Below are 10,100 nucleotides of genomic sequence, written 5' to 3'. Positions count from 1 at the left end.
ACAATGCACAGCCTTCCCCTTAGATTCCTACAGAAGCATTTACACGAGGTCGGAGCCAGCAAACACCTTAGAATATATTTGCTCAACGCTCATCTCAGTTTGGCTGAGATCACTTCAGTTATGTACACTTCCTTTAGCTTTTCTGCAGCCAAAATGCCGCATCCAGAGGCACTGAGAAAATCCAGCTATGTTTTAATAACTTTTATGGCCACCGTTCATTCGGGGGGGGGGGGCGGAATCAGCTATGTTTTAATAAGTTTTATGGCACCATGTATTCTTGTCTAAATAGACAATTCTGTTTGTCATCAGAGTGGGTGGCGCGATTCAGCGGACAACAAAAGGAGCCCACCTCAAATTCAATTAGTTTTTCTGTGTTGTTTTCCCATCGCGCTTCAAAGTCCAGCCATAAGTTTCACTGCAATTCTGGAAACTGTGTGAGAAAATGATATTTCAGCAGTATTTTAGCTGGACACCACTGGATCTAATTTATGTTTCTGGAAGGGTATGAAACAGCCAAAAATCAGCCTTGCAGGAGAATTCCCTACAGTCTTCTCAGAGGTCACTGTCAAACCACCTCCTCTTATGAGTAGTTGGTTTTCCCAGAAATCTTTTCCTGAAAAACAAATTGAAATTTCTCCTTATCTCATTTTGATTAAGACTGCTCCTCGGGGATTAGGTTTGGATAGATTTTTTGAAATATGACTAGTGCTTCACTGAATGTTCACCTAGAAAAATTGGCGGGGGGAGGGGGGGAAATCACTTCTAAAAAAATCAAGCCTATACATATCTTGTTTGCATGCTACTCCCTGCCGGTTCCCAGTGGTTTATTTCCTCTAACTGCAGCTTCATTTTTTAAAATAAAAGACTTCTTGCTGTACAGTGGTACCTCAGGTTAAGTACTTAATTCGTTCCGGAGGTCCTTACTTAACCTGAAACTGTTCTTAACCTGAAGCACCACTTTAGCTAATGGGGCCTCCTGCTGCCACCGCACCGCAGGAACACGATTTCTGTTCTCATCCTGAAGTTCTTAACCTGAAGCACTATTTCTGGGTTAGCGGAGTCTGTAACCTGAAGCGTATGTAACCTGAGGTATCACTGTAATCTCGATCAATCTGGGATCAGGCAGGCAACTTGATGATGTCATTTCATATTGTAACAAGGTAGAATCAGCAATGCCACAAATCAATACGATACAATAGGATAGTCTTCATTGTCCCATACAGAACAACGATATTGAAAATCTACATCAGACATTCAGAAACTAACAAGCCTGCTATCCCAGCCTGGTTAGCCCCCTAAAAACTCTGATACCCCATAATTAAATACAATATACTCCCATAGAGACTACCTTACACTGCGTTTAAAACCAAAATCGCATTTAAATAGAAACTGTTTCTCAGGCGGCTAGTCCAGAGTGAGGGGGAAAATGCATGCTTCCTAATGAAGAGATCTGCCAACCAAGACCTGGTCTAGGCTGCATCTAAAAAAGTATAGTAATAGTACTACTCTATTCTGCCTTGGTCAGACAACAGCTGGAATACTGTGTCCAATTCTGGGCACCACAGTTTAAGAAGGATACTGAAAAGCTGAGACGTGCGCAGAGGAGATGGTCAAGGGTCCGGAAACCAAGCCTTATGAGGAAAGGTTGAAGGAGCTGGGTATGTTTAGCCTGGAAAAGAGGTGACTGAGAGGAGATATGAAAGCCATCTTCAAATGTCTCAAGGACTGTCACATGGAAGATGGAGCAAGCTTGTTTTCTCCTGCTCTGGAGGGTAGGACTCAAACCAATGGATTCAAGTTACAAGAAAAAACTAAGCACCAGGGAAAACTTTTGGACACTAAGAGCTGTTTGACAGTGGAACGGTCTCTCTTGGAAGGTGTGGACTCTCTTTCCTCAGAGGTTTTTAAGCAGAGGTTGGAGGGCCACCTGTCATGGATGATAATAATAATAATAATAATTTTTATTTATACCCCGCCCTCCCCAGCCAAGGCCAGGCTCAGGGCGGCTAACAAGCAATAAAAAAAAAACAAGTTGAATGAATACAACTTAAAAACAAGATTAAAATACAACATTAAAATATTGAAACATTAAAATGCAGCCTCATCACAGGAGGAGAAAGGAAAAAGAAAGAGGGGGAGGGAATAAAATTGGCTCCAAGCCAAAGGCCAGGTGGAAGAAGAAAATTGGCTCCAAGCCAAAGGCCCTGCAGAAAGAAACCAGATCCCGCAGGGCCCTGGTCTCATGAGACAGAGCGTTCCACCAAGCCGGAGTCAGTGTTGAAAAGGCCCTGGCTCTGGTTGAAGCTAATCTAACTTCCTTAGGGCCTGGGACCACTAGGGTGTTACTATTTATGGACCTTAAGGTCCTCCGTGGGGCATACCGGGAGAGGTGGTCCCATAGGTACGAGGGTCCTAAGCCGTGAAGGGCTTTAAAGGTCAAAACCAGCACCTTAAATCTGACCCTGTACTCCACCGGGAGCCAGTGCTTTAGCTGAAATTCCTGCATTGCAGAGGGTTGGACTAGAAGACTCTGGGAGTTCCTTTCCAATCTACAATTCTATGAGCTCCCCAACTAAAAATGTTTTAAGCCACCTGCAAAAGAACAACCTTCCACCACCCATTCAAATCGAATATCACTGAAAGACAGTTTGTTCACTAATACTGATCTTTCCCTAGAATAGGCAGCCTCAAAAGAGTGCAGTGGTACCTCAGGCTAAGAACTTAAATAGTTCTGGAGGTCCGTTCTTAACCTGAAACTGTTCTTAACCTGAGGTACCACTTTAGCTATTGGGGCCTCCTGCTGCTGTTGTGACGGCACACGATTTCTGTTCTCATCCTGAAGCAAAGTTCTTAACCCGAGGTACTATTTCTGGGTTAGCGGAGTCTGTAACCTGAAGCGTCTGTAACCCGAGGTACCACTGTATTGCCTGGCTTCGAGAAAGGATCCATTTGTGCTGTAAAATGACGTTGTGTCCTAGAAGATGTCCTTAGCAGACAAATTAATATGGAAAAGATTTGTTTATGGTAGGGTGGATTGAAAATCACTGGCTTACACCATAATCTTCACCTTTTCTTTTCACGTCAGCTCACACCTTCTGCCTGAGGTATAGGTAAAGGCAGGTGTCAACATTTGTTGCTGCTTTGATAAAATCAAGTCCATTAGCGGTTGACAGATGGCCATTCTACTCTGATTAGGTTCTGATGAAAGGCTTTTATTAACAGTTATCTGTTTAGGTCAAGAGTTGTAAAGGCAGTTTTCTGGGATGACAGGTGTGGCCAGCATATTGCTATTGCACAGCTAAGGCTGAGCAGAATGCACAACGTATATGACAATTATATAATATTATTATAATTATTTATTGAATTTATATACTGCTCTCGGGGCGCTTCACATAATAAAACCAAGATATAAAACCACAAAATATCTAATAAAAATAAAAGCAACCCAATAGCCCTTCCACATACACACACACAATTTTTTTTTAAAGTGCATTGGATGTAAATCAGATTAACCAAAGGCCTGGTTAAAAAGGAACGTTTTTGCCTGGCACCTAAAGGTGTATAATAAAGGTGTATAACTTCCCTGGGGAGAGCATTCCACAGACAGGGAGCCACTGCAGAGAAGGCCCATTAAAATGTGAGAAATGGGACTCGCAGTACTCTCCTGAGCTACATCCCTAAACTGGTTTGGGCATTCACAACTCAAACTCAAGATAAATTAACTTTCCTAGGCATATCATTAAGGGTATCCTGTGAAGAGAGTGCTTGAATACTGTGGCCAGAATAGCACCCTCTGGATATTATTAGACAATTCTCATCATCTCATTGAAAGAGGTGGGTTTGCTTAGTGTGGAAAAGGGATGTTTAAAAGAGAAACATCAAATACCACAGACTAATATTGCTATAGAAGAAACATCAGCATGCTGAAGGGTTTTGTACCTTGGCTGTCCTTTGAAAGATGGGCCCTGGGAGTCAGGAAGGGGAGGAAGACAATGCAAGATATCACCCTCTCCAGAGAACATGCTTAATGCTCCCATGGCAAGTTATCAAGTGACTCTTGTGTCACTAGCCAAAAAAGAACGCCCTTTTCCAAGGCATGACATCTTATTAGTTTTCCTTTTCCTAAAGTATAAGCAGAATCCACACTCACTTCCCTTCACTGTTACAAAACAGTGGGTGGAGTCATAAAGATGCCCAGAAGGGCTGGCTGAAGCATTTAAATCATTCCTGATCTTAATCTTTTAAATGTTCCTTAAGACGGCCTTGGAGGCCAGCACAGAATGCAGATGCTGATGAGAAAGTCTACTTACATCTCCATCCACTTCTCTCTCAATCGCTGAATGATCAAACCAAAGGAGATCGCTATGCCTCTAGAGCCCTAGTGACCAAGGAGCCAGCAGAGGGAGGTGTCACAATGAAGGGCGTGTCACAAGGACCTCCGCAATCTAGCAACCACCAGCACTCAACTGACACTACTCAGCTGACACTACTAAGTTTCCATATATGGCTTTTAATCCATGTTCAACTTTTTGCAAATATGTAGAATATGTAAAATGAAATTTATCCCTTTAACAACAGATTTCGTTGTTCCTGCACCTTCTGGGCCTTAGCTATCTAATCTACCTCTCTGCCTCTCTGGTGCAACTGCCACACACCAAAAGGCTATGGAAAGGGCCCTGTGTCTTTGAAAATTCACAAAGTGATTCATTGCAGCTCCACAGCAGCCCTTTCCTTCTTTTCAGTGTCATCCTGTATTGCTGAACAGTGGAAAACCAGAAATCACCCCTTGTGTGTTTATTCATTTTATTCCTCTCCTTCACTAGCAGGTCCCAGGACAAGTTACAACCATCTAAAATTATTATTGTTGTTGTTATTAATTAAATTTGTATACCCCCCTATACCCACAGATTTCAGGGCAGTTCACAGGATAAGATCACAATATAAAAATACAATGTACATAATAAAAACAAAAACAACCCAATAGCCTCCCCCAACACATTTTAAAAGGGCATTGGATGCCAACAGGGCGAGTCTTGAAAATACAACTCTCTGGTGTCAAAGGCCAGGTAACAGACCCCCCAAGTGCCCCTATTTCTCAGGGACAGTCCCAGATTTACAGAAGCTGTCCCAGTTTCTGATGTGATCCTGGAATGTCCTGCTTTTCCTTAGGACCTCCCTATTTTAAATGTTCCCTAAGACTGTCATGGAGCATTATCAGCACAGAATGCAGACGAGAAAGTCTACTTCAATCTCCATCTACTTTCTCAGTCCCTGAATGATCAAACCAAAGGAGATGGCTATGCCTCTAGAGCCCCAGTGACCAAGGAGCCAGCAGAGGGAGGTGTCACAATGAAGGGCGGGTCACAAGGACCTCCGCAACCTAGCAACCACCAGCACTCAACTGACACTGCTCTCAACTGACACTACTAAGTTTCCTTATATGGCTTTTAATCCATGTTCAGACCCAACACATTTTAAAGGGGCATTGGATGTCAATCAGATCAGCCAAAGGCCTGGTTAAAAAGGCACGTTTTTGCCTGGCACCTAAAGGTGTATAATGAAGGCACCAGGCAAACTTCCCTGGGGAGAGCATCCCACAGATGGGGAGCCACTGCAGAGAAAGCCCGTTCTCATGTTGCCACCCTGCAGGCTCTTGAAGAGGAGGCACATGAAGAAGGGCCTCAGAAGATGATCTCATGGTCCAGGTGGGTTCATATGGAAAGAGGCGGTCCTTGAGGTATTGCGATCCTGAGCTGTTTAAGGCTTTGTAGGTCAAAACCATCACTTTGAATTGGGCCCAGAAACTAATTGGTAGCCAGTGCAGTTGGACCAGGTTCGGTGTAATATGCTCAAACTGTCTTGCTCCAGTGAGCAACCTGACTGCTGAATTCTGCACCAGCTGAAGTTTCTGAACCATCTTCAGAGGCAGCCCTATGTATAACGCATTGCAGCAATCTCACTTTGAGCTTACCAGAGGATGGACAACATAGTTAGGCTATCCCTGTTCAGATAGGAGCGTAGCTGATGGAAGGCACTCTGAGCCACTGAGGCCACCCAAACCTTGAGCAACAGCAAAGGATCCAGGAGTACCCACAAGCTACAAACCTGCTTCTTCAGGGGCAGTGTAACCCCATCAAAAGCAGGTGACCTCCTATCCATCCGGTGTAGGGATCCACTAACAGTGCCTCAGTCTTATCTGGATTCAGCTTCAGTCTGTTGGCTCTCATCCAGTCCATTACCGAGGCAAGACACTGGTCCAGCACATCATCACCATCATCATCATCATATCCATCTCCATCTGGCTGGGTTTCTCCAGCCACTCTGGGCAGCTTCCAGCACATATTAAAACATAAATAAGAACTTTCTGATACATTCTCATCACAGGGTTAAAAAAGGGTTAAAAGGGGGGGTGAGTAGTTGCATTTTTCCCTTGAGGGAAAGCCAAAGCAGAATATAATACATGAGATCAAACAAAAGTGGGCGGGAACAAGTCATGATTAGAGGAGAGCGAAATACAAGCGGGCATAGCCACATGTTGTGCCCATATTTTGTCAAGACATCAAGGAATTCTGCAAGCAGAGAGGGCTTTGTTTGAAGTGACTTGCTCGCTTACAATTGGGTCACGACTGGCAAGAGAAAGAAGCTTCTCTTGGCCTAATATATAATTGTCATTACAAATTCAATCTCTGCGGCCAATAAAAAGGGACAAATGGGAAAAGCATGCGAGTACTTACTACTTCTGCATCTTATTGAGCTTTTAATTTAAAAAAGCCTGGAGGACTCCAAGGCCAGTCTTCTGGAATCTATTCTCTTTTTAGAAAGAAAGAAAGAAAGAAAACATACACACAGACACACACACACACACACACTAAAAAAAGTGTAATGCTCTTTAAAAAATAATGCTGTCTCTTGCTTACTTAGGTCTCACTTTCATATTTTGTCAATCAGCTTAGTTCTCTCCCTGCCCTCTCCCTACCGTACGCTCTATAGGATGCACCGGACCATAGGACGCACCTTGTTTTAGAGGGGGAGAACAAGAAAAGAAAAAAATCTCCCCCTCTCTGCTCAGCGCCCCTTCAGCGAAGCGGCAGGAGAAACGGAGCCCCTTCCATTTCTCCTCCCGCATGGCTGAAGGGGCGCTGCGCAGCTCTCCCTCTCTGCTAAAGTCAGGAGAGTCTTGCTCTCCCGGCTTCAGCAAAAGGAACCCGAAGCCTTCGGAGCGCAGCGCGAGTTCCCGCTGCACTCCGACGGCTTCAGGGATAGCAAGACTCTCCTGGCTTCAGCGAAAGGAACCCGAAGCCTTTGGAGCGCAGCGTGAGTTCCCGCTGCCCCTCCAAAGGCTTCAAGCGGCTATCCCTGAAGCCTGGAGAGCGAGAGGCTTCGCGTTGCTATCGCTGAAGCCAAGGAGCCTGCATTCGCTCCATAGGACGCACACACATTTCCCCTTAATTTTTGGAGGGGAAAAAGTGCGTCCTATAGAGCGAAAAATATGGTACTGTTTTGCCATGAAGAATAAGGGCTTCGCCACCTTTTGACAAACTTGAGGCAGACATTACAGGGAGGAGTTGAAAACATCTCCAGGCAGGCTGACCTACATATCTATCTTCCCCTTCCCGACATTTTCTCATTTTACAATTTGTATCCAAACATGCAAATCACACAAAATAAGACTTGGATTAAGAAAACAGTGTAACATTTTCAAAGTGATCCCCCACCATCTGCAAGTCTCTCAAAAACAAGTTGATGCCTCTTCTCCTTTAAGTCCCTTATTTAGCTCACATTTCTCTAGCAAATATTTTCTTGAACCAGCAGAGACTTATCTTCTTCTTCCTCTTCAACTCTTCTTTATTCATTGCCAGTCTATGATTTTTCCGTAACTTGTTTGACTAATACAAATTTTAAGCTCTCTGCATAGGAAATAAATAATTAGTTGATGCTAAATAAATCATAAGCTACAGTTTCACTACCATTAGGAAATGTTTGTGACCTCTCTTTCACCAGAGCATGAAAAACTATCATCTATCTATCTATCTATCTGAATTCACAGGTTTTTTAGACATCTTTCTGAATTGCACGTGTAATTTGTTATCTTTTATTTAGCCAGATAGGCAACACACAGATACAGTGGTACCTTGGGTTAAGTACTTAATTCATACTTAACCTGAAACTGTTCTTAACCTGAAGCACCACTTTAGCTAATGGGACCTGCTGCTGCCGCCGCGCCGCCGGAGCACGATTTCTGTTCTCATCCTGAAGCAAAGTTCTTAACCTGAAGCACTATTTCTGGGTTAGCGGAGTCTGTAACCTGAAGCGTAAGTAACCTGAAGCGTATGTAACCTGAAGCGTATGTAACCTGAGGTACCACTGTAGTTGCTCCCCCCTGACTTTTCTTGCCCATTTATCCTGGTTTTAAAGTTGGTAGTTCAAACAATGACTACAAGTCAATATCTATGAAATGATTCTGTTCAGCCTTAGCATGGTGTGTATGTGTATTCCGTTTTTCTTTCTTTTTTTAGTCAAATGAAATTATAACCACTTTTAAAATCCACCTTCCTTAATCTGCATTCTGGAAGGAACTATAACATATATACAAGAGTCAAAGCATTTTCAAGCCAAACACGCACCAGTTTCTCATGTTTCACTGTGATTACTCACAAGTAGATAGTTGTATTGCGGGGGCTTGAAATAGATGACCCATAGATGACTTCTGGCTCTACAAATTTGTGATTCTATAAATTTGTCCATTTCAGTTTTTTCTTGTTTTTTCGTTTTTCCCAATCAAAATTTCAGTTCTCCACATTTCCATATCATTTTGTGATTTGGTCCTAATAAAATTCACTAGCATCTCAGTGCAAAATTTTCCTGTTGTATACATTCTGTATGCAATTTTTGCCTAATAAAACAATTTCCTGAATTTTCATACGCTATCTTCACTAATATATGGATTCTTGTGCCCACTCTGTATGCATTTTTGTACACATTACTTGACTGGAGAACTGCAAAGCAAAATCTGAATGAAAGTGTGTTGTTTCAAAAGCTTCAGGTTAAGTAGCTTCACCTTTAAATGCAAATGGAATTGAATCCTCCTTGCTCACAAATTGGTGTGTTTCAGCTCACTGAATGGCATCTAGCCACATTTACTCAAGGTCTTCTATGCATATCAATGGAAATTACAAAGTTGCTAAAGTTTAGTTTTGCAGACTAGCTGCCTGCAGAAAGACCTAGTGTATGGCCTGTAATTATAAGAGATGGAGGCTGTGAAATCCCAGGTCATTTGTAAACTGATCATTCCCCAACCGCTCCTCCTTGTGCTTTTAAGTGTTTTGAGCCTGGTAAATTGAAACCTGAAGAAACACAGAACTATGATCTCTAGGACCTCTACAGCAAACCTGGACTTTGGCTGATTTGTGCTAGGAAGTAACTGCTTACTTACCCCATAATTAACACCACAAAGCTGATTCTCTGAAGATAAAGTGTGGGAGGTCAGACGTGGGCTCGAGAAGAAAAGCATTTCACTCAAACAGCCCCCATTTGAGACTCCAAAAGCTCAAATCAGATATTTAGCCAATGCCGCCTCTCAAACATAAAATATCTGCCTCATTTTGTATTCTTAAATATGTTATTTAATGCTTTTCATGCACGCACACAGCTCTAGCTCACATCACACTTAGCAAACAAGTTCAAAGAGAGAATCAGAGCTGGGGCCTGAGATCAAGTAAATTTATGTCTTGGCTAAAGCATGCACAACCTCTCCCTGCCCTAAAGCACAGGAAGATTTACAGCAAAATCCTGGGCCTATCTACTCAGAAGTAAATTGTATAGCTCCGTCAGTAGAGCATGAGACTCTTAAACCCAGGGTCGTAGGTTTCAGCCCTAAATTGGGCGACAGAGTCCTGCATTGCAGGGGACTGGACTAGATGATGATTCATTGATTCTATGAAAACCCAATGACTTCAGTGGGACTTGCTTCCAGATCACTGAGCATAAGATTGCATCCTGAAAGTTGCCTTGAAAGGACTATGTCCAGTGAAGAACTGGCCACAGTTATATCAATAAAGGTAAAGGGACCCCTGACCATTAGGTCCAGTCGTGGCCGACTC

General features: G+C 43.1%; 1 long non-coding RNA gene across 1 annotated transcript; it reads right to left on the bottom strand.

Moving 5' to 3' along the window:
• Nucleotides 1–1,186: 1,186 nt before the first annotated feature.
• LOC308473799 lies at nt 1,187–5,318 on the bottom strand. The gene is made up of 2 exons (XR_013984333.1): nt 2,474–5,318; nt 1,187–1,927 (listed from the first exon to the last, which is right to left on the bottom strand). It is a non-coding gene; the product is annotated as an uncharacterized lncRNA (long non-coding RNA).
• Between the last annotated feature and the right edge of the window lie 4,782 nt (nt 5,319–10,100).

This window comes from Podarcis pityusensis (assembly GCF_964106645.2).
Source record: "Podarcis pityusensis genome assembly, chromosome: 3".
Classification (NCBI taxonomy): Eukaryota; Metazoa; Chordata; class Lepidosauria; order Squamata; family Lacertidae; genus Podarcis; species Podarcis pityusensis.
This window is presented reverse-complemented; position numbering and strand designations above follow the sequence as displayed.